The sequence below is a fragment of the Lissotriton vulgaris genome, chromosome 8 (genome assembly GCF_964263255.1).
Source record: "Lissotriton vulgaris chromosome 8, aLisVul1.2, whole genome shotgun sequence".
In the NCBI taxonomy this organism is placed as follows: Eukaryota; Metazoa; Chordata; class Amphibia; order Caudata; family Salamandridae; genus Lissotriton; species Lissotriton vulgaris.
Genome location: NC_141696.1, coordinates 1,375,220,682 through 1,375,245,170, shown reverse-complemented (window position 1 = coordinate 1,375,245,170; position 24,489 = coordinate 1,375,220,682). Strand labels below are relative to the sequence as shown.

The window sequence follows — 24,489 nt, the reverse complement described above, 5'->3', positions numbered from 1 at the left end:
GGCAACAGAATGTAAATATTGTAATTATACCTCCCGCTATTCGATTTATATATATATATATCAAATTGTGATTTAGAAAACAGACTATCGATGTTAGCTATATGTAGTTGTCCTCAGTTTTCAGTTTCTAATCACATGGTGTTGCAAAAAGAAAAAAATCACTAATTAAATTCGTGCAATGTACCCTTTAAAAAGGGATGTTCTTTCATTTGCCTGACGATCTGTGACCAAGGGCGGACGCCCGAAACGCGTCAGATTTGGTGAACTTGCCTTTTTAAATAAACTTGCCGAAAGAAGACTGGGACTTGCGTGGTTTTTCCTCGTTGCTGCCTGCCTGGCGGTTCTGTGGTGAATGACTTCTGTTTGCGCATACAATTTCGGGAGGAGGTTGCTTCCGAGGCAAGTCCACCCCCCACATGCTGGCTGTCTGCATTCAACCTTCAATTTCTCGCTTCCCTGGAGGGAAACTCTTTAGCGACAGCCCCCGCACAAGTGGGAGTCTTCACTGCACCTGATTTTGATCTGAACAGCAGTGATGTCTGGAGATAACGCTGATGGTGTGTTCTGCGGAAAGCAGCAATTAATCTTTCTCCATCCACGGCAGTAATATTTCTGTCCAAATGCAAGGCGGCTGTTCATGAATTACTGAAAGAAGCCAACTACGGCGGCACGTCTGAACAAAGAGACGGTGAAAAATGCTGAATACTTCTCAGTAAAAGCAGTGGTGAGTGCTCCTTCGTATACGTGCGGTTGGGTGGGAATCAAAAGCGGCAAAAAGCGTTTTTGGACTCTGTTAAAGATCGTTTTTTGGGTCCTACGCTTTGTTCAAAAAATATCTCAAAGGCAAATACAAGTTCACCGCCATGTCAGATGAAATTTTAAGGGGAAGAGAGGCAGCAGCAGACGCCCTATATTCTAATCTCCCCAATGTGACTTTGAATTCTGCAACAAGCAGCAAACATGTGTCTAATGAACAAGATGGTAGCGAGGAAAATCAAATTAAACTGGCCTTGAAACGCTTAGAGAAATGCATGCGTCAAGAAATGACAAAGTGGTGGGAGCATAAATCTCTCACCAAATACCTGGAGGAAGGACGTGTTCCACGCGGTTTGCGCATTCTTCTGGCTCCAAGCTATGAAAACCCCAACCCTGAAATGCTACGAGAATGGGGTAAAACTAACCTAAAATCATCAGCTAAACTGGTTCAAATCCTCATTAAGTATGCCTCCATTGATAGAGAGAATTTAATGAAGGAAATTAGTGAAATCAATGAACTGCTGGCAAAGTTTGGACCAAGAGACATTATTACCAAAACACGCAAAGAAATTGATGAAAGGCTTTCAAAACAGGAGGAGAAGATAAAAGCGCACAAAATATGTAAATTCGCCCGAGACAAGGAAGATTATGCGCAGGGCAGAATCTACACTTTTGCGCGCAAATATGAAAAAGCCAAGAGTAATAACCTTGCACAGTTACAAACTAAAGCTGCCCAACAAACCAGCCAAGCAGTAGCTACAACATCAATGACCACTGACTCCATCAACATTGTCAGTGAAGAAGAAATACTTACCAGTGGTCCATCATCTGAAGATGGTGATTATATTGCAAGAAATCCAAATGCAATGATTCTGGACTTGGGAGAGGAAGTTGATTTTTTAGTCTCGGACCGCCTGCAAACACTTAGGCCCCTAACGAGGCAGCAGAAAAAAAGTCAAGACGTAACAAAAGAAGGAGGGAACGCAGAAAAAAGCACAAAGTCGCCGAAAAAAACAAAAAAGCAATATTGGCGCAAAAAGCGGTAGAGAATAATGCTATAATCAATCTCTCCAGCCTGTCCCTCAATATGGCTGAGAAACAACTACTCAGCCTTGGTCTCACTTACTGCCCGCCATCAGACTTTAACTATGCCAAAACCCGGGTTGATGTTTACTGTTTTATTAGAAAACTTAAGTTGCAAAAGTTTTTTAATATCAAAGATGGTCCTTCAGGCAACACCGCGAATAGCAATACCAGTGGAGTCACCGCAAATTTAAATGTGCCTGCTCGAGACGCCAAAGCATTTCTCACTTTGCATCAACTGGCCAACAATGACACATCCAATTCTGTTCCAATCTCTACCCAGGAAGAACTAAGAGAGGCCTCTGTGGCTCCGATGGGCGCAAACAGCAGTCCATTTAAAGCTAAATCAAAGTTCATGCCTGTAATGCCAAGAGACTCGATAGATGTTTTTCATGACGTTGTTGTGGAAGATCTAAAACAACTGCAATATAAGATCAAGCACAAGAAGCGTTATAAAAGTCAACAAGAGGAACAATATCTATCCTTGGTCTCGAAACTGAGTAAAGACTACAAAAATATTGTTACCACTGCTGACAAGGGAGGCAATGTGGTTATTTGGCCTCAAGATGCCTACATTGAGGAGGCCATGAAACAACTAAATGACTCCTCGTGTTATGTTAAATCTTCAGGCAAGGACTACAATCTGGCCAAAGAATCACTTTTGAAATTGCTCCACAAATGGAAGAGGGAAATTATGATCTCAAAGCAAGAATTTGATTTCCTCTATGTGGAATTTCCTACAATACCAAGACTTTATCTCCTCCCAAAAGTACACAAACTAGTCACACCAGTACCTGGCCGACCGATTATCTCGGCCATCGGGGGAATGTTAGAACATGTTACCGAATATATAGATTACTTCCTACAGGACTTAGTGAAGGAATTACCAACATATGTAAGGGACACGGGAGACTTCACTGCCAAGATTAAGGATATTCCGTGGAGCGACGATTTTTTATTGATCACCCTAGACATTGAGTCGCAATACACCAGTATTGTACATACAACTGGTTTGAGTGCATTAGAACATTTCCTTGGTAAGAGACCTGTTGAATGCTATATGCATAATAAGATGATTTTAGAACTTACTGGTTGGTGTTTAAACAACAATTTCTTTCTATTTGGTGACAACATCTACATACAAAAGCGAGGTGTGGCGATGGGGGCCTGTTTCTCCCCCAGCTATGCGTGCTTGCACGTAGGCTGGTGGGAGGAACAAGTCCTCATGCACACCCATGGTGTAATGTACAGAAAACATGTCATACAGTGGATACGCTTTATAGACGATGTTTTTATTCTGTGGAGAGGCAATTTGGAAAGTGTCAACAATTTCCTGGCTTGTATTAATAACAACCAAGAAAATTTAAGATTCACTTCTAATGTAAGCGCAAATGAAGCTGAATTCTTGGATGTTAAACTATACGTTAAAGATGGCCGTCTTGTCACTAAACTACATAGACAGAAAACTGCTGGCAATAACATCTTGCATGCCAGTAGTTCACATCCTCGACACACGATTGACAACATTCCATTTGGGGAGTTGCTCAGGTTGAAACGAATTTGTAGCACTGATCTTGATTTACAGGCCTGCACAAATGAAGCCCTAGACAGATTCAGATGTAGGGGATACAAAGAATCAGTCTTAAAAACTGCCATCCAGAAAACCAATGCTAGAACCCGTGAGTCTCTGTTTACTAACAGTGAATCAATTGCATCAACTGATTCAAGGGAGGAACAAACTCCCAGGCTTATCACCGGGTATAGCAAACAGGCCAGACAAATTAAATCCATCATAAAACAGCACTGGCCTGTTTTAAAAACAGATTTGGTTCTGGCCCCCAGGCTTCCAGACAGCCCTGTGGTTACTTATCGGAGGGGACCCTCCTTTAAAACCCAGATCAGTCACGAATTCCCTGAGCTAGCAAAACAAGAGGATTGGTTGAAATCCCGGACGGGATTCAAGCGTTGCTCAACTTGCAGAGCTTGTAAATTTGGAAAAAACATTTCCCAATACTTGACACCGTTCAGTCCTATTGCCAAAAACATCAAGGGCACATTTAATTGCAAAACTGATTTTGCTGTCTACATTCTGACATGCACCTGTGGCCTCAGATATGTGGGCAGCACTAAGCTACAGGTGCATGCCAGAATACTCCAGCATTTACGTGCCATCGTTAATAACGATGGCACTTATCCTGTTGCCAGACATTTCAAGGTAAGACATAACAACAACCTACAATGCTTGGAATATTATGTCATTGCCTCGGTCCCTAAATCTAGACGGGGTGGCGATAGGGAAAAAAATGCTCAGAAGACTTGAGTCACAATTTATTATTGAGTTGGACAGCAGATTCCCCAATGGATTGAACACAACGGAAGACTTACATGTTTTTTTATAACCAATCCCTGTTCAATGATTTATTTTGGGCCATTATCTGCTTTCTCTGCCTTTACCCTGTTAATTTCATTATGAATTTTATTACACATACTGTATATCATCCCTTTTTTTAGTATCACATGCACAATTGATTTTTTTCAATGGTTCAATGGATTCACATTACTTTTCCCGTTTAAGTTTTGGGACACAGACATCAAGATAGATTTTCTAGTTTGTTTCCTCCTTTTGAATCACGTATAGAGTAATTTTTTTGGAAGGTGGTCGATATTTGTTGCTTTATCTAAATATATATAAAGGAATTGATTGTAAATCATTACGTTCCATATTGTCGTTACATGTCTATTGCATTCATGCAGTTAATTGAGAGATTGCAAAAGAGTAAAACATAGATGATATTTCTATATGGTCATATGCCTAGCATCAGGTTTCATGAATTGAGAAGCTTAGATGATTTTAATATGAAATTATTTATAAATATTTATATTTATTTATATGCTATGCTTGCACAGAATATTTTGCATTATTTGCACAATTGCATTTGCACTTTATCTACGCGCATTGCACTTTTTCATGACAAATGACCACCAGTAACACTGTGTCTTTTTTTGCAATCTACTATATAAGCGCATTTATGCGGATATCATGTGCCATTTTCAATGCACACTGACAATAATTGTCTGATATAAAATTTACAAAATATGTAACATGGCAACTCACAATGGAATGTTAACACAAATCTGGGCAACAAAATGTAAATATTGTAATTATACCTCCCGCTATTCGATTTATATATATATCAATATCAAATTGTGATTTAGAAAACAGACTATCTATGTTAGCTATATGTAGTGTGTCCTCAGTTTTCAGTTTCTAATCACATGGTGTTGCAAAAAGAAAAAAATCACTAATTAAATTCGTGCAATGTACCCTTTAAAAGGGATGTTCTTTCATTTGCCTGACGATCTGTGACCAAGGGCGGACGCCCGAAACGCGTCAGATTTGGTGAACTTGCCTTTTTAAATAAACTTGCCGAAAGAAGACTGGGACTTGCGTGGTTTTTCCTCGTTGCTGCCTGCCTGGTGGTTCTGTGGTGAAAGACTTCTGTTTGCGCATATATATATATATATATATATATACACACATATATAGAAATGCATATGCATATATATGCATATATATATATATATATATAGCAAGCGAGTTGGAGTGCATATATATATATATATATATATATATATATATATATATATATATATATATATATATATATGTGCGTGTAGAGAGAGGTAGAGGTGGAGAGGTAGAGGTAGAGAGGTAGAAGTAGAGAGGTAGAGACTAGCAGAGAGAGAAGTAGAGAGAGGTAGAGAGAGTGAGTAATAAAGAGTAGAGAGTGAGTAGTAGAGAGTAGTAGAGATAGTAGCAGAGTGAGTAGTAGAGAGTAGTAGAGTGAATAGTAGAGTGAGTAGTAGAGAGTAGTGGAGACTGAGTAGTAGAGAGTGAGTAGTAGAGAATAGTAGAGAGTAAGTAGTAGAGTAGTAGTAGAGAGCAGTAGAAAGTGAGTAGTAAAGAGCGAGTAGTAGAGAGTAGTAGAGAGTGAATAGTAGAGAGTGAGTAGTAGAGAGTAGCAGAGAGTAAGTAGTAGAGAGTGAGTAGCAGAGAGAGACAATAGTAGAGAATAGTAGAGAGTGAGTAGTATTGTGAGTAGTAGAGAGTAGTAGAGAGTAAGTAGTAGAGAGTAGTAGAGAGTGAGTAGTAGAGTGAGTATTAAAGAGTGAGTAGTAGAGAGTGAGTAGTAAAGAGTGAGTAGTAGAGAGTGAGTAGTAAAGAGTAGAGAGTAGTAGAGAGTAGTAGATAGTGAGTAGTAGGGAGTGAGTAGTAGAGAGAGAGTAGTAGAGAGTAGTAGAGTAGTAGAGAATGAGTAGTAGAGAGTGAGTATTAGAGAGTAGTGGAGTAGTAGAGAGTGAGTAGTAGAGAGTAGTGGAGAATATTCCAAAGTTTGGCACAGCACCACTTGCACAACAAGTCCAATCAAATCATATCACTTAGAGTCCTTATTGAAGCGCTGAATCTTGATGTATATTCAAATGCTTTTATTTTCCTTAAGTTTATGTACCACAGCCAGCCGACGTGTTTCGTTCTGTACAACAGAACTTCTTCAACGCGTTCTTATTTCTTTTAAGTTATGTCGGTATCCTGTTGTCATATAACTAGATATTTCTTCCAAATGTTAGACGAGACGTAAGTACATTCTCATTCACAGTGACTAGGTATCAATTTTACCCACACAATTCGGCCAGACTTGAGTAATTTATAGCATCCTCAAAGTCAGTCTTTCAAAAATTCCAAAGTATAGGACATGATAATCCAAATCCAAATGTTTCTCAAGAAAAGTCATTTTCAATCGTTCAGAATATCGGCATTTAGGCAGATATGACCCACGGACACAGTTTATGACTTTTCTTGATACGCACTTTGAAACTAGGCCTAAAACACCCCTTTTCCACCATGGATTTTCTTCAAGCCACTTGCAATCAAAATTAGATCTCCCCAGCAGTGCACCCATGACCCCTCAACCCACTCCCAAAGATATAGAAAACTCCCAAACAGCCCCCAAAGACATGCAATACTGCTACATTATATTTCAAGCTATCCTGGCTGATGACGGCTGATAGCTAGAAACCGGTCCCAGGATGCTTGTTTCCAGTCCAGGGAAGACATGGCTTGGCAGTTCGGGCTGGACTGTTACCATGATGTTTTGACACGACAAGGGAAACCCAAAAGGAATCACACTAGGGTCCTTGGGCAGTAGACTATTGTACAGAACAGGGGACCCTAGAAATTGAGGATCAAATAAATAATAGACATATACTTAATAGTATATATGACCTCTGCCCAGCCGGACAGGTTTTTTAATTATGCAATTTTTTAGTGTTATTCCGTATAAATGACAGTTATACAAAAGTGGGCACAGCCTGTGACCCACAAGGGACAAGGACAAAACAAGTTGATTTGACCTCATAATTTCTGAACAACAATGGGTTGCTATGACTGTAAACTAGTCTGTATTACCAAGGAATGAGTACAGACCGCTTTTGAGCGTTTCTACATAATTGTTTGTGTCACTTGTTTTGTCCTTGTCCCTTGTGGGTCACAGGCTGTGCCCACTTTTGTATAACTGTCATTTATACGGAATAACACTAAAAAATTGCATAATTAAAAAACCTGTCCGGCTGGGCAGAGGCCATATATACTATTAAGTATATGTCTATTATTTATTTGATCCTCAATTTCTAGGGTCCCCTGGACTGTTACGATGAGGCACAGGGTCAAGACTGATTTGCATATGGCCATGTCTGAACTGGGGTGGTGTGTTGAGCAAAATAACAATGGATTAAACCCAGATCTGTGACTTGGGGTGAATTTTTTGCCATTGTGCAACATTCCGTCCATCAATTACTGTTTTTCCACTTGTTCCCACAACATCATGAAGTTAGATGCCACATGAAGTTAGGAACACTCAGCCAATCAGGACACAGCACACACATTGATCACACACTCTCCATGCCAGACATCTGGAAAATGTGGAAAACAATAGTTTAGGAGGGTCAAGGGAACTATATTTATAGACCATCCAAACTCAAATACCCCTAATCAAGCTACAAAGAACAAGAAGAGTTGGAGGGTCTGTGAACCAAAAGAGCCGAGCCTGTACGGTCCTATTTAGAAAACCACACTTTTGGATTGCACTAAACCAGACCAAGTGGTCACATGACACAAGTATATGATAGATATCCTATCAGCCCACCCACTTGGCGGAGCCTCGTCATGTAGGACGTCTAGAACCAGGATGGTGAGTCCGAGCCCAGATGAATTGGCCAGACTACACACACTTCTGGTTCATATAATGGAAGTGTCCATGCCACAGAGTGGTGCTGAAAAAATGCAGTGCAAACAAAAAAGGTGAAGTAAGTGATGTTAAAATGATGGTCGAGGCAAAAGAAAAAGAATTTTTTTTTTATTGATATTCACCAGGACGCAGGTTAAAAAGAGATGTAAGACAGTGTGAAAAAATCACTGTTTACATTGCTGTGTTGTGGATTGTTATCAAGGTAAATTCTCATTCGAGCAATAAGATTCATTTTATGGGAAAAATTACGGCCTGATTATGAGTTTGGTGGTCCACGGAACTGGCCACCGGGATCCTTGGCCAGGTACCGGCCGCAATATGTTGGCAGTGCTACTACAGCACTGCTGAGCATATTATCAGTCGCCTCACTGCGACCCTTTCCGCGGCGGTGAGTCCAGTTATGGAAAGGATAGTAGTAAGGCAACGTAGGTGCCTCTGTGCATGGGGGTGCATGCAGTGGGGGGACATGGTGTGCCCACCTGAATGTTTGCAGCCCCTGTTTCTGCACCAAAAGAAATGCACAACATTGTGCATTTCTGTTTGTGCAAGAACAGGATGTGGCGTGCCTACGGCTCTGCCTTTCTAATGCTCTCCTATGAGCCTTAGAAAGGCACCGCTGTGGGACCGCCCGCCAAGATTATTCCCTTAATCTGTAGGGCGGTCAGACTACAGGTTTGGCGTTCTTGCAACTGGGCACTGCACTGGTGGCCCACTGCGGGACCGATAAACTTGTAGTCAGGCACTTAGTGTGTGGGAGAACATTAGTACACTGTTTGGTGGATTGGTAAAGACTTACTAATGAAAATAATAATAATAATAATAATAATATTAATAATACTTATAATTGCTATCTATAATGAAATTTTTATGGTTTTAGAAGCCATTTGCATTAAATGCTAAGGTTATAAATATAGGAGAAAGAATAAATCCACAATTCAAAGGCAGGAGGAAATTATGCTTAATGAGATGAAAGTGAAAGCATATGATGAACTGAAGGCCTTATAAAAGATGTTGACAAAATCAAGAATTATGGAAAAATGCTATAATATTTAAACGTGGTTCAGGTAGCATGACTAGGCCTCATTTAGATTACATTGACAGCTATTCATATGTGCAGAATAATAGTGCACTTTTGTTTTGCAACCAAGTCATTCTCTCCCTCTCTGCATGCTTGTGTCTTTTTCCACTTCCAAATCGTCAAAAAAGAAGGTTCAACAGTGGTTTCTGTAATGTAACATGTATCTTCCCCTCAAGGAAGCGATGTGCAGGATATTCCTTCTTTCTGTAACTTTTCAAGGTGTCCTGACGATGGTCTGTGTGTGTCATTCATTAGCTTAACAAAACATTGTATTGCTGTGTTACATAAAATTGTAAATGAATTTCCTTAATTATTTATGCATAGCCTAACCAAGAGATGCAGTAGGAAGTAGGTGACTCTAGAAGTATCTTTATTTACTTGAATATTGATTGGTATGTTAGTCTGTCTATTTGGCTTATGCTTAGTCTCCTTTCTTTAGAGGTAGACCATGTTACTCCTCTTGTGGAATATGATTTGGACTTTTTTTTGTTAAATTTGTTTTATTGAGTTTCAGACAATGAGAAATACATCATACAGGAATTATGCAATGCTGTCTCCCTGCATAGGCGTCCCCGGGCCCCCCATCTGCCCTCCTAGCCACATCATGAATCAGTGATGCAGACCGTCTGCGTAGTAAATGTCCCGGGGTGCCTGACTGGGCAAGTGTTCCAGTTGAATTCGCCAATCAGAAACTCAGTTTTACGGTAAGAACTAAGAAACCATCAACTCCATAAACCCCCTTCCACCCCTCCCAGAACCTGTGTGTCTGAGATAGTCCCAAAGTGCGTTGTGCAATCCGTGACGTAAGGACGCCCACGTCCCAGCTGTGTCTTCTAAGTGTGGAGAGTCGGAAAGTCGCAGGAGGCGGAGAGACTTTGGGCATGTGACTTCATTAAATTCCGTCGACAGGATTGCAAGTAGAGGCTGCCATGTAGTAGCAATGGTGGACAGAGAGTGGGTAAGGGACGCATGTGTACGCTCCATGACGGCTATGTACCACAACCTTTGGAGCCACCCTGGGTCTGTGTACCCCAGAGCGATAGGATGTGTTGCACTGCCGCTCATAGTGCTAAACCCATCTGCTTCCTCCGGGTTGATTTCTGAAGGAAAGTGAGTTTGTTAGGTAAGCCCAGGAGTGTGTATGCTGGGAACCTAGGGATCACGGTCTCTAAGTGTGTGTCGATTTCATTAAGGACCTCTGTCCAGAAACCCCCAACATCCCGGCACCCCCACAGCAGGTGAGTCAGTGAACCTTCCTCGTCGCAACCCCTCCAGCAAGTGGGCTTCCGAGAAGGGTTACCTCTATGCAATCGGACTGGCATTAAATACCAATAGTAGGCAACTTTGATTGCTGCTACCTTACTCGCAACGTTCCTGGCAGTGTGATTCGCCCTGTAGTATATGGCCTGCCACTCTTGATCTGAAAGGTCCCTGCCCAACTTAGCCTCCCATTGCCTCTGATACGCTGACCTCGATGTGGGGAGCGGCGGATGAAACATGCAGTAGAGCTCTGAGATCATTTTGTGATCCGATTCTTTAGTGACTAGCCATTTCACGTTAGCCCACAGTTTCCTGCTAACCAATGGGTGCACCTCCGGGTGCAACAGCCAGTGTCTAAGCTGAAAATATTGGTATCTGCTCGGGTCGTGGAGGTCATAGAACTGCCTGTGGTCTGAGAGCTGCATAAACTCCTTGAGGTCGAATAAGTGGCCTGCCGATTGGCACGGGGAGGAACGCCATTGAGAGAAAGCCTGCCTGTCCAACCCAGTTTCAAAGTCTGGGTTGTCAAACAATGGTGTCATAGGGGAGGGAAACGAAGTAAGCCCCCTCTGACAAGCGACTGCACCCCAAACCTTCATTACGGTGCGAGTGATAGGAGCCCTTTTAAGATATGTCGGCCTGTCCGCGCGTTTCAGGAAGGGAACCCTCCAAAGAGCAGTCTGCGCCATAGCCGGGTCTTGAAAGAGCCATCTCTTTTCAGATTCCGTCCGGCTCCACTCAACCAAGTATCTGAGTTGAGCTGCTTGAAAGTATTGTAGAAGGTTGGGAATCCCCAGCCCTCCCTCATCCGAAGTGCCGTGAGACAGATCACTGCGTATCCGCGGCCGCTTCCCCTCCCATTGAAATGCTGAATGGAGTCCTGAAGCTTCCTGAGAGTACCGAGGGGTGGGCTAACGGGGATGGTCTGGAAGACATATAGGATTTTAGGCAGTACGGACATTTTGATTGCTGCGATGCGGCCTAATAAAGAAGGCGGGTATTGCTGCCATCGACACAAATCACCCTGGACTTGAGAGGTGACGCCCGACTAGTTCAGAGAGACCGTCTGCTCCGTGGACAGGGGGAGGATAATTCCCAAATATGGGATTTCTGGGCAAATTCGGAGGGCTTTGTATTCAGGGGGCACGGTCGTCAGCTTAGAGACATTGCGCCCAAGGGGAAGAAGCATGGACTTTCCCGTATTAATTTTATAGCCTGACACTGCATCAAAGGCCTCCAGGTGACTCCAGTGCAGCCAGAATATCGTCCGTGTACAGACTAAGCGTCTGGCACTCCCCAACGAAGGAGACCCCCTTGATGTCTGGGTTATCCCGGATCCTCTGGGCAAGAGGCTCTATGTAAAGCGCAAAGAGGAGGGGGGATAAAGGGCATCCCTGTCTCTTTCCTCTCTGAATGTCAAATGGGTGTGATTGCGTGCTGTTCACTCGGATCGATGTCCTCGGCGCAGCATGGCCACTCGCGACCCAGGCCCTACAGTGATACCCGGTGCCAAAGTGTGCCAGCACCTTGTCTAAGAACCCCCAGTCCACCATGTTGAATGCCTTCTTGGCGTCGACCGACAGGAGCATAGCATTCAGCTTGTTATAATGGGCTTGTCAATGAGGTGCATTAGGCGTTTGGTGTTGTCACTACACTGACGGTTCGGGGACAAGCCAGATTGATCGGGCTCTATGATGCCGGGCAGACTCTGGCCCAGTCTGTAAGCCAGAACCCCGTGAATAGCTTTAGATCCAGGTTGAGTAGGTAGATAGGTCTGTACGTGGAACATTGGGTCACATCTTTCCCCGGTTTGGGCAGCACAATAATATCTGCTGCTAGCATGTCCGGCGAGATGGAGCCCGGTCCCCGAAATGAATTAAAGAGGTGAGTTAAAATGGGCGCTATGAGCGGGCAGAATGATTTATGAAAACCAGCAGAGAAACCGTCGGGTCCCGGGGATTTCAGCGTTTTAATTCTAGAGATCGCTCCAATGATCTCCTCGATCCCGATAGGCGCATCCAGTGCTTCTGCCCCGAGGAATTGAGGGCTGTGGTTGCCGCTTGGCTAAGGTAGGCCTCGCCGCCCTATCAACAGTCAGATCCCTGCTATAAAGGGACGCGTAATACTCCCTAAATGAGTCAGTAATCAAATTGTCGGTCTCCACTGTCACCCACCCCCCCACGTAATAGGAGTGCTTAAGCCGCAAGGCCACTAATTCCGCACGGTCCAGGTCCAGGCCCGCAAGGTGTGCCCTAGCAGCTTTCAATTGGCGCCAGAACCTAGGGGCACCTGTGCGACTATGAACCCGTTCAAGCTCCGTGACCTTGGCCGCGAGCAATTCCCTTTGATCCGCTCGCTCCTTATTTTCTGCGGCGGAAAGCGCTATCAGCTCCACCCGCAAGACTGCCTTCAGAGTCCCCCAGAGTGCAGGGAGGGGTGTGTCGGGCTGATCATTGGTTGAGAGGTAATTGGAGAAACATTTACTAAGCTGTTGATGTACCCCTGCCCTGTGAAGTAGGGATTCTCGTAACCTCCATTTGCCCCTAGTTGCGCATGTGTCAGGGACAGACAGGGAGAGTGTCACAGCATCGTGATCCGAAAGTGCGGCAGGGCCGATTTCCACCTCGTCCACCAACGGGTAGAGTTCCGAATAGCAAAGAAGGTGATCTAACCTGGCCAACTTGTAGTGTGAGTAGAATGTATATTGTGTACTCTTGGGGTGGGCCTCTCGCCAAGCATCCAGAAACCCTCTCCGGCTCCGCCAAGCCCTCCCCTTAGGTGACAGTGCCCCTGTCGTGCCAAATCGGTGACCTGATATATCCTGATCCACATCCATACCAAGATTGAGGTCCCCACCAATGAGAATATGCTTATCCTGCATCAGGAGGACATCCAACACTGCACCCTTAAGAAAGGATTCCTGACCCGTATTAGGAGCGTATAGAGACCCCACAACCAAGGACACGCCCCCCACCGTGAAAGTATGTGCTAGCAGTCTGCACCTGATCTCTGCCACTTTGTCCCCCACCAAGCCCCGGAAATGTCGAGCTACCAGTATGGCAACCCCCCCCCCCCTTTCTTATCCATGTTAGAGGAGTAGTATTGGTGAGGGAAGGCACAGGATCTCATCCTATGCCAGTCCTTAGACAGCAAGTGTGTTTCCTGAATAAAACAGATGGAAGCCCCAAAATTTTCGAGGTAGGACAGAATAGCTCTACGCTTTATGGTGTTTTTAAGTCCCTTCACGTTAAGAGTAACTATCTTCACGGTAGGATCCATTCCAGGAGTGTGGTAAGACAGCGCAATCCCGAAGTCCCCAGTCGCCACCAGATGTCCTGACAAGAGCCCCTCCCGATTGACACACTGGTTGCTGCCCCCCCCACCCCGACCCCCTTCTCCCTGCCCCAACTGTCTCCCCCTGCCGTCAACGGCCCCTCCCCCTTCCCTAGCCCTGCCCAACGCCCCAGCCCCCCTCCCTAACCCCAACTGGAAACCCCCAACACACAAACCGTTGATCATCGTCCCAGACCTGATGTCCGTGCCACATGCCCACGGTGAAGTTTATTAGTGGAATGGGCAGTTGTGGCGACCTCTTCTGCCCCCCGCCCGCCTCCCCCCGGCACCACCCACGCATTAATGTGAAAGAACCCTCCCGTTCTCAATTTTTGTTCTCCGGCGGCGATGTGTCTTTGGCAACCTCTTGGATAGCAAGGGCCCTCTCCTGAGAAATAGTGTGTGAGCTGGGCTTCAAGTCTTTGTTTGGAGAACGCCTGCGCCGAATCCACTGCCAGCCCACTCGGGCAAGTTGTTGAGACGACTCCGATGAGGGGGCTCCTCCGTCTGTGCAATTCCCAGCAGGGTGCAGGTCTCCTGGAGTGAACGCAGCTGCTGAAGGGTACCGCTTAATTTGAAGATGAGTCGAAAGAGGTGCCCCCAGGAATAGGGGACCCCCTTGTCGCACAGGACGTCCGTTGCCACTTTAAATGCCTTTCGTTTCTGAAGAGTGATAGCTGATAGGTCCTAAAATAAAGCCACCGGCTTTCCCAGGTATTGGATGGGCTGTTTCCGCTGTGCCTCCCGCAAGATCCGCTCTTTTCATGGGAAGGCTGGGAGAAAGGCTAGGACATCAGGGGGAGGCGCCGGCGCCCTACGAGCCAGGCCCACTCTGTGTGCTCTGTCAATCCTGATGTCAAAGTCGGCCTTTTCTCCAATAATGTCCTGGAATAAGCCCTGTAAGTAGTCTGTTATGCCCGTCCCTTCTTCCTGGAGTGGTACGCCATGGACCCGAATGTTATTTCGTCGGCATCTGTTTTCTAGATCCTCTGCATGGCCTTGTAAGTCGACTTGCTGATCCCTCAGTTTGATGATCTCTTGTTGAAGCTGTTCCACTTCTTCAGACCTTGCTTGGTCCGCCTCCTCGACTGCCGCCACTCTCTCTCCCAGGCCGTCAACATCGCGACACAGCTCCCGCACCTCTCCAGCTATCTCTTGTTTTAGTGTCCGAAAATCTTCCCGCAGGAAGTTGAACAAAATCTCCAGAAAAGATGTTGTGATCGGCACCGCGCCGTCCCCCAATACATTGTGCGGCTGTGCCACCTTCGGGGAAGAGGCCCCCTTGTCCCCCTTGGGCTGACCTTTGCCCAGCATTACGGTGAGTGTGCGCTCCCCCTTCTTTCTCGCTCCAGCCATGCTTCACCGTCTGACTTTGCTCCGTCGAATCTCAGGGCAAGCCTTGCCCCTGTGCTGTCTCGTGGGGGCCACACACGGCTCTCCGTGCTCCGCCACTTCCTCCGCTGGCGGTCTGTTCCAATTACCTTGTTAAGGCGAATAGGCCTTCTTTGCGGCTGAAGTCGCTGTCTGGACCCTTGCCTGCTAACTCTCCGGGGTCCCCCAGGCTATTCCGTAATAGTGTCCCAGTCCGTCAAAAGTGTATTACGCAACACCACCGCAGACCCTGCAGTGGATCAGCCACGGGTGCTCGGGCTCGTACCCCACAGTCCAACAAACCAACAAGGTCCAGAGTCCAATAAATCACCTGCCCTGCCGCTCCTCCGAATACACAGGCCACCATGCGAACTGCTCCCAGCTACAAAGCCCGGTGCCACCACTGCTCTCCCTTGTCTCCCCCTCATCTCCCTGGGGGCCTGGTGCGCCTCCTGCCGCTCACCTCCACGGGTGTTCGGGGACCCCGCTAGCCGTGCTCGTGTGGGAGGACGCTGCCGCCCCATCCAAACCGCCAGGTCATCCTAAATGGCGTCGCCGGCGCAACTGTGCAGGTGGGGCTCAATCGCTCTCAGTCACCGCCCCGATCTCACCTCTGGAGGCCACCAGCGACCGTGCCAGGCGCTGCGATCCGTCATCAGTAGTAGTGGACCCGGGAAGGGGGCGCTGGACCAGCCCCCCGGCCACTCGCCGCTCCTGTTGCCACTAGGCCCGTATCCCAGGGCTCGATTTCTGCGCCTCTGGGCCAACTCCACACTTGGCAGCGCGGGGCCGCCACATGCACTCCTCGGCCACCAGACCGCCACAAGCTAGGCAAAGTCTTCCCCACCAATTCGGCAAGAAAGGTCAGCAGCGCTGCCGGTGTATCCGCAGGTCCCCGGTCCCCCGGCAGGCGTCCAAGCTCAAGCGGCCCACCTCCGACGAGGATCGCACCAACACGGTGCCACAACAAGGCGGACTGCAGGGGGCTCTCATAATTGTTCCCGCGGTTCCGGTGCTGCGCTCACTGCGGACCCGGTGAGGCACAGGCGCACCCACCTCCCTTACCGTCTCCTGGGAGGGTCACGAAGCTGTAGGCAGGCCCCGGGAGGGACCAGACACTGGGAGCTTATGGGTCTGCTGTCGCCTAAGATCGCGCCGCCCGTGCCACCGTGAGTCCAGGGCTTGACAGCCCCTGGCCGCAGCCCTAGTCACCCCCCAGGAGGCAGCCTCAATCCGCGGGTGCGAGGAGCGAGGCAATCTCTCAGCAGAAGCCCTGGGGGGGCGGCGCTGGACCACTCCCGCAGCCGCTCACCGCGCTCGTTTTAGCTGGGCCTGCATCCCCGGGCTCAATTTCCACGCCGCCGGATCTGCTTCACTCTCGGCCACCTGGGCGCCTCAACACCCCCACCTCGGGCCTCGGATCACCGCAAACTCCATTGTCTGAGGTAAGACCTCTCCGCCAAACTGGGCATGAAGAGCAGCGACCCTTTACAGTGAAATCTGTAGACTTTGGGACCCCCGATGAGCGTCCAGGCTCTTGCCGCTCACCCCTGATCCGATTCGCTCCTCCAGGACGCCATTACATGGCGGTCAGCAGCAGCACACAGGGGTCCCTCTCCACTGCTCCCACGGCTACGGTACAGCTCCCACGGTGACCCTGGTGAGTCACCAGCACTCCCGCCGCCCGTACAAATTACCGGGAGGGGGAATGAAGCTTTTGTTAGGCCTCGGGGGGATTTGGCACAGGGAGCCTGTGGGTTCTGCTGCCGTTTAGGTCGCCATCTTGGCCACACTCCCCGATTTGGACTTTTTTAATTGGAGGATTTCTAGTTAAGTAATTGTTTTTTTGTTTTTTTTTTGTAACAATTACATTTTTGAATAAACCTATTACGTTTTTACTTGGGATCCTGTCTTGCACAAGTTTGTATTTATAGGCTTTGGACTAAGTCTTATGAAGATTCATGAGGTCTTACAAATACTCAGACAGACACAATCTTGTGCATCGACCCTCTTAGTTAGTTAGTTAGAGCTTCAATACCTACTAATTTTGAGGGGAGCCCTTCAGACTCGCATGGATTTGCTGTGTGACTGTTTAACACTGTCTTTGTATTTTCTGTGCCCAGTTTGGACTCGGCCATATGCAAACCAGTCATCACACTGCTCCTCATGGGAGCAGTCCAGCCCAAACTGCCAAGCTGGGTCCTTACTGGACCGGAAGCAAGCATCCTGGGACCGGTTTCGGGGGTTTCACCCCTCATCAGCCAGGTTAGCTTGAATCCAGTGGCATAGCGAGCAAGAGTCACACATCTGGGCATACCCCTCTCACTGAGGGTGAAAAGTGCTACAGCACCAAATGATGGACAGAATGCTGAGTAAATACAACATTCATCCCAAGTCAAGAGATCTGGGCTAAATCCATTGTTCTTTTGCTCACTACGCCCCCTATTTTGGACCCAGTCACTGTGCCACTGGATTCAAGCTAGCCTGGCTGATGATGGGTAAACCCCCGAAACCGGCCCCAGGATGCTTGTTTCCGGTCCAGGGAGAGCACGGCTTGGCAGTTTGGGCTGGACTGTTCCCATGAGGTGCAGGATCAAGACTGATTTGCATATGGCTGGGTCCGTACTGGGGTAGCATAGAGAGCAAAAGAACGATGGATTTAACCCAAATCTCTTGACTGCGGGTGAATGTTTGATTCATTCAGGCTTCCATCCATCATTTGCTGCAGCAGCAACTTTCTGAAAGTGGCATTTTTACAATAGTAACTTAAAAGCTGACATTACCATTAAAGATGTTATTAAATTCCAATTCATTTGAGTTTAAATATAATTTCTCTATCTGGTCTCAGTTTGAAGATTTCACATTGAATTGTAATAAGGTAACCCAGTGTTCGTCTATGTGAGATGTAGACTTGCAGCTGTCAAAAAAACGTTAGAAGGTTTTCCCTGCCAGGGCATGTAAACCTTAAGTACCCAGATCCTACTTTGAAATACCATGCATCCTGCCCTATGAGCCTGATGTAGTGCTAATTTTGCTCTTTTATTTGTAGGAGTGCATCATAATCATGGGTAATCAGCACCCACATATACTCCTTTATTGTATTAACTTAGGACATTAGAATGTGAACTGTAATAATGTGAAAGGTGAAGTATTAGGGATATTTTCAATAGAAACATGAAGAAGGTAACATTGCAATTAGATGTGTTTAGTTGAAAACATTAACATGCAGAATTCATACATGCTGCTGATTATTATTCACGTATTTGATGTGCTTATGTAACATTATAATTGAGATGTGCTTAGTAAATATTGTTCATTTTATATGTGTAATTTTATGAGGTCATTGTGCCATTTCTTATTGTATTTTCCTCTGGAAACTCTCGCATTAGATTTAATAGTGAATTTCACGCACATGTTGGATTTTTTTCTTTCTCACGTTTCTGTTGCAGGTGGATAATTCATCTTTGTTAACTAGAATAATGTCTTTGTTTTAGGAGTCAGGCTTCAGGAGAAAAAGAGACATTAAATGTTGAAACTGATAATGAAGAACTGTTGTACTTTCTCATTCGAGTAAGCTTGGGAATGAAGGTCATCTCGCCAAGGCCTGGGAGCATTGCTGCCTAATGGAAAATCACCTACATGGAGGTGGCTTGACTGGATGGTGTGATGATGCAATGCATCTTGGGATAGCACCTTTGGTATTAATATATCGAAGTTAGGGAAAGTGTCCAGGGACTTCTGTCTTGCCTTGAGAGAGAGAGCATCTTAGAATGAGCTCTGTAGCTTTATGCTACTTGACCCATCTAACGTGAAGAGACTTCTTAGAAAGACTGCACAGTCTAACCCTTAAATGATCTTCCCTTGGGAAATGCTAGGTGGGGATGTTACGCTAGTTGTTGTGCAGGGACAGCCTAATGCTTTAAACCCACAAACTGCCAATATAGGGAAACCTGGATATCTGTGCTGTCATATTTAGCATCTTGGTTCTTGAACTGATTATCCTGTGCATTTTGCTCCACCTTAACTTCATCTGTAGATTTGGCTTTGTATTAATTCCAATGTATTTCTACACCTTCTCCTTGAGGTGCCTGTATGTTCAACTTTTCTTCACTCTGTGATTTGTTGGAGTCATAATAAATCGTAACTGCAATGACTAACTGGCTAACGGGTTCTCTCCCCTCCATGCTTTCATGCTGATATGAAGAGCCATCGACCTGGGGTTCCAGAGCAGACCTAAAACATGAAAACTGGCTCCCTCAAGCCATTAGGGCTTACCTTGTGTGACTTGTAAGTATTTAAAAGGAATGTTTAGGCCTGCTCAATGTTTATCTCAACAAGTTGAAATGACAGTTTAGAACTCCACTACAGGCTGCAATAGCAGGCCTCAGACATGTTTTGCAATCTACTTTAGTGGGTAGCCCAAGGGGTGATGCTTCCTACTAGTATCATTAAAGGTACAGGCCCTAGGCACATGCAGTGCCATTTCCTAGGGCATAAAAGTAAAATAAATGTGCCAATTAGGTGTAGGCCACTTTTAACATGTTTCAGAGAAAGAGCACAAGCACTGTAGCACTGGTTAGCAGGGGTAAAGAGCAGAGTGTCCTAATTCCAACAGAAACGACTTCAGCAAAAATATGGGGTGAAAGAAAAATATATGGGGTAATGCATTGGATGTCAGGTCTAACAGTGTCTGAAGATATTGACCCTTCTAAGACTGTTGTTATGTAACATGTTTTTCACATCCAGTTATTAACACATTTTAGGTTTAATATAGCCCACTTTTTAGTCTCGTGCTCTAACAAGGTTTACTTTGACTCCAACCATGAACTTTGTCCCTGTGAGTCGCGTTCAGTGCAGTCTATACTGCACTTTTTCTTTTTTAGTAAATTATTTGCTGCACATAGGAATTTTTTTTTAATCCTGCTGTTGAGATCTATGAATATTAGAATATTAGAAGATGTGGGCTCGCCCCGCTGTACTTATGGCCAGTAGTGCCCATTGCAAAATTCATGTAGGAGGGTGAAGGGGGGAAACGAGACAGGGAAAATAATTATAATAAAATAAAAAACGTACCTGTTCCGTTGCCGCCAGCCGCCTTGGTGCTCCGCTTCTCTCCTGATGGTGTCCCAGCAGTCCCTGGAACACCAGCACAGGCTCACCACCAAATCCTGGCATTGCTTTCAATAGCATGAGTCAGAAAAGGGGGTGGTGATGAACAGAGTGTCTGAATTAAGCAGACCACTCTTACCCAGTCCAAAGATCAGGGCTTGATCCATCACCGTTATTTATCTCACTGCACCATCCCAGCTCAGAACCTGGCTATATGCAAATCAGTCTGTCCCTGGCCCAGTGCATCATGGGAACAGGGCAGACTAAACTACCAAGCCAATTCTTCACCAGAAAGGAGACAAGCTACCGGGGACCGGTTTCTGGCATTTCAGCCGTCTTCGGCCCGGCTTGCTTGAATCCTGATGGTGCAGTGAGAAAGGGACTCATGTCTGAGTATACCCTGCCACACCTATAGTGCCCTGTTCCCATCATGCACTGGGACAGGAACAGACTAATTTGCATATAGCCAGGTTCTGAGCTGGGGTGGTGCAGTGAGCTAAAAAACGGTGTTGGATCTAGCCCTGATCTCTTGACTGGGTGAGAGTATTCTGCTTAATTCAGAAACTCTGTCCATCACCACCCCTTGTTGTTTAATTATTTTGTCCACCATAAGCGTGGAAGGGTATACTCAGATGTGAGTCCCTTGCTCATTGCACCATCAGGATTCAAGCAAGCCGGGCCGAAGACGGCTGTAATGCCAGAAACCGGTCCCCGGAAGCTTGTTTCCTTCCCAGTGAAAGAATTGGCTTTGTAGTTTGGTTTGCCCTGTTCCCATCATGCACTGGGACAGGAACAGACTAATTTGCATATAGCCAGGTTCTGAGCTGGGATGGTGCAGTGAGCTAAAAAACGGTGTTGGATCTAGCCCTGATCTCTTGACTGGGTGAGAGTATTCTGCTTAATTCAGAAACTCTGTCCATCACCACCCCTTGTTGTTTAATTATTTCAATAGCATGAGAGCAGCACCAGGATTGGTCTGAGCAGCCTGGTTTGCTGTTCAGACAGTGCCTGAGAGTCTGTGCTGTTTTTCCAACCTGGCTATGCAACACAGCTGGGTTGGAGAAACCTAAGGGTGCATGATGGTTTTGCCGACGTAAGACAGCCGGAAAAACAGTCATGCACACTTAGGTTGTGGACTACTCCTTCCGTGCTAGCTGTGTCGACAGCCAAGCCTCGCCCGCCCAGACTTAGCTAGCTCTAGAGGGAAAACAAAAAATAAAATGATAATAACACCAATATATTATCATTTTATTTTCCCTCAGCTGGCTCTCAGCGGGGGCGAGTCATCTCTGCCATAACGGAGGGGACACCATTGCTTACAGCTCTTACAAACTGAATATATCTGTTTGATGATCTAAACATTTATGTCCGCAGCAGTGAGAATGAGGAGTCTTCTAGGGAAATAAGGTTTTAAGGTGATATATCCTGATACCTCTGTGCAATTTTTATGTTACATGTTTTCATTTGTTTATGGCAGTTTATGACTAGCCCTGGGCGGAGTTGGCGGAGTGGGGCTTCGCGGAGCTACGCGAAGTGGGCGAGAAACTACGCCCACCTCCGCACTCCGCGTAGCCCCACTCCGCAAAACCACTGGCCGCCAGCCCCGCCACCCGCCTCCCTCCCGCCCTCCCTAAATACTTTAAAATAAAGGAATGCAATAATTTAAAAAGCACTTACCTTGCCGCCGCTGCCCGCCGCGTCCCCGGGGCTCGCTATCTTCCGTCGGACCGTCTTCTTCAGTAATGCGCATGCGCGGGCGGCCGCGCATGCGCATTTTCTCGTGAAAATGCGCATGCGCGGCCGCCCGCGCATGCGCATTACTGAAAAAGACGGAAGACGGAAGATAACGAGCCCCGGGGAACGCGGCGGCCAGCGGCGGCAAGGTAAGTGCTTTTAAAATTATTGCATTCCTTTATTTTAAAGTATTTAGGGAGGGCGGGAGGGAGGCGGGTGGCGGCCAGCAACGCTCCGTCTGCGGAGCGTGCGTAGTGCCGCCTGGCTCCGCCAGCTCCGCAAAATGCGGAGTAGGCGGCACTACGCACACTCCGTGCACGGAGCGTAGCTGGCCGCCCACCCCTATTTATGACCCCAACTAAAGTTACAGTTTGGCTTGGAGATGTTTTTAATGAACACAAGCCTTTTCGTTTACTTTTTTTTATTTACACTACACACTTTCATGGTTTGATTCGAGCTAGGCCCCCTGATTGCCTGCATCTGTACTGTATCGCTGACTTTATCGCTCCTGTTCCCGGTACTGTGTACTCTGTTGCGAATTGTTGTTTTTGGCCTGATACCCATCATCCTCTTCCTTTTGTGCCACCTGGCTAGTTCCTGCTCTTTTCTGCCGTACCCTCTCTCCCCCCACCCCCTCTTGCCTCCGTGTCTCCTTTGCCCCCGCTCGCTCCCCCACGGCCCGCCCCCTCGATCCTCATTGGTTCTCCCCGCTCCCGCCTCCCAGCTGCTCCTCCCTCCCTCTCCCCTGCATATGGAGACCGCACAGCGGGCTCGCGAAGCGGGTGCACTGCTGGCGTGCCGACGGCGCGCCTAAGGCAAGCCCGTCTGCGCCTGTCCGCGCCTGAACCGCGCCCAGCACCAGGACCCCTGGTCCTCGACGATACCAGCCCACCTGACTGAGGTACGACGCCCCCGCCCTCCAAGCGCTTAACACCGGCCGAAGCACTGCCTGCCACCGAGCCACCCCGAAACGCACCCACAGACCCTTCACCTGTCTAGCCTGCGAATTCACCTGCCTCCGGACCTGCACCGCACCCTCCAGACCAGGCCCCAGCAACAACAACCTCAAGTGCATCCTGCTCAATTCCCATTCTGTCCACAGACACGCCGTCGAACTCTGGAACCTCCTTGACACAACAGCACCGGACGTCGCCTTCCTCACAGAGACCTGGATGAACGCCTCCTCAGCCCCTGACATTGCCATAGCCATCCCGGACGGCTACAAGATCACCCGGAAGGACCGCGCCAACCAAACTGGAGGAGGCATCGCCATCGTCCACAGAAACACCATCCGCATCACGACCAACTCCGACGACACAATCACCGCCGCCGAGCACCTTCACTTCCAGATACACACCGACCCCAAGATCACCCTAAGAGGAACCTTCATCTACAGACCCCCGGAACAATGAGCACAATTCAGCGAAGCCATCGCAGACTTCGTCAGCCCGCTCCCCCTCACCTCATCAGACTACATCCTCCTAGAGGACTTCAACTTCCACCTGGAAAACAACAATGACAGCAACACCACTGCCCTGCTCGACAACCTCGCCAACATCGGACTCAAGCAACTGGTGAACTCACCCACCCACTACGCCGGCCACACGCTTGACCCCGTCTTCTCCTCCAGAAACTACATCTCCTTCAGCCACTCCACCGGACTACAATGGACAAACCACAGCTGCGTCCACTTTAACTTCAAGAAAACCACGACCCACCACCACCCGCAACAGGCCCCCTGCAGAGCATGGAGCAAGATCACCACCGACCAGCTCAGCACCTCACTTAGACAGAACCCTCCCACCCACACAACAGACTCCAACGAAGCAGCCCGCAACCTCACCCAGTGGCTCACCAACTGCGCCGACACCCTTGCACCACTGAAGAAGCCTCCCAACAGACCCGGCAGCAAGAAAGCCTTGTGGTTCTCCAACGACCTCAAAATCTCAAAAAAATACTGCCGCACCATGGAGAAAGCCTGGCGCCACTACCAGTCAACAGATAACATGACAGCCCTCAGGAACGCCATCCGCAAACATCATCAGCTGATCCGCACTGCCAAAAGGACAGCATTCAGAGAACAACTGGACAACAACTCCCACAACAGCAAGGAACTCTTCAACATCGTCAAAGAGATCTCCAACCCCGGCGCCTGCAACAACGACGTCTCGCCCTCGCAAGACCTCTGCGACTCACTGGCCTTGGTCTTCCACCACAAGATCGCAGACATACACAAAAGCTTTGATGCCCAGACCACACGCCCGTCCATCGAACCACCGCCCCCCACCGCCACCCTTCTCACCTGGACCCCGTCTGCACTGAAGACACCACCCACGTGATGAACAGCATCCACTTCGACTCCCCAGCAGACCCCTGTCCACACCACATCTTTAACAAAGCCGACACCATCATCGCAACACAACTACGGCACATCATCAACAACTCCTTCGCATCTGCCAC

General features: G+C 47.4%; 1 long non-coding RNA gene across 1 annotated transcript in view; it reads left to right on the top strand.

The window, feature by feature from the left end:
• Positions 1–19,308, top strand: part of LOC147698769 (uncharacterized) — a 102,617-nt gene extending 83,309 nt beyond the window's left edge. The window contains exon 3 of the long non-coding RNA XR_015299225.1: positions 18,681–19,308. This is a non-coding gene — a long non-coding RNA (uncharacterized LOC147698769). The remainder of the gene's footprint in view (positions 1–18,680) is intronic.
• The last annotated feature ends 5,181 nt before the right edge of the window (positions 19,309–24,489 follow it).